This window comes from Numida meleagris, chromosome 3, assembly GCF_002078875.1.
Source record: "Numida meleagris isolate 19003 breed g44 Domestic line chromosome 3, NumMel1.0, whole genome shotgun sequence".
NCBI classification, from domain to species: Eukaryota; Metazoa; Chordata; class Aves; order Galliformes; family Numididae; genus Numida; species Numida meleagris.
Genome location: NC_034411.1, coordinates 57,665,019 through 57,665,782, shown reverse-complemented (window position 1 = coordinate 57,665,782; position 764 = coordinate 57,665,019).

Genomic DNA, 764 nt, shown 5'->3' with positions numbered 1-764 from the left:
GCCCCGCCCCGCCCCGCCACCGGCTCTGCTCCGGACCCGGCCCCGACCCTGCCTACGGCGCGGCTGGAAGCGGCGTTGTGCCGGAGCTGCTGCGAGGGCTGTTGCGCTGGAAAAGGTTCAGCGGAGAGAGGAGGGCGAACGAGGGTTTGGGGAGCTGCCTAGCAGGGCAAAAGCGGCAGCTACGAACTCTTCTGCTCTGCAGGTGCAGGGATGATTTGATGGCGGCGTGCCTGAGCAGGGAGATCCCTCGTAGCAGAGGGTTCTTCAATCTGCCAGGCAGAAACGTAACCAGAGCTGAAGCAGTAATGAGATAAGTTCAAGCTGAGAACAACGAAACACATCTCTAGTGTTGTACAAGGAGTGATGAAACACTGAAACAATTTATAGAAAGTGCTAAGGCATTTTGGATCTCTTCAAATTTTAGATCACAACAAATAACTTCCGCATATGAATAGAATCATAGAATGGCTTGGGTTGGAAGGGACCTTAAATGTCATCCAGCTCCAACCCCCTGCCATGAGCAGGGCTTCCACCCACCAGCTCAGGCTGCCCAAGCTCCATCCAACCTGGCCTTGACCGCCTCCAGGGATGGGGCACCCACAGCTTCTCTGGGCAGCCTGTGCTGCTGCCTCACCACCCTCTGAGTGAAAAAAATTCCCCCTAACATCTAATCTTACCCTACACCCTTTTAGTTCAAAGCCATTACTCTTTGCCTTGTGACTACACTGATCCTGATCAAGGGTCCCTCTCCAGCTTTCTTACAG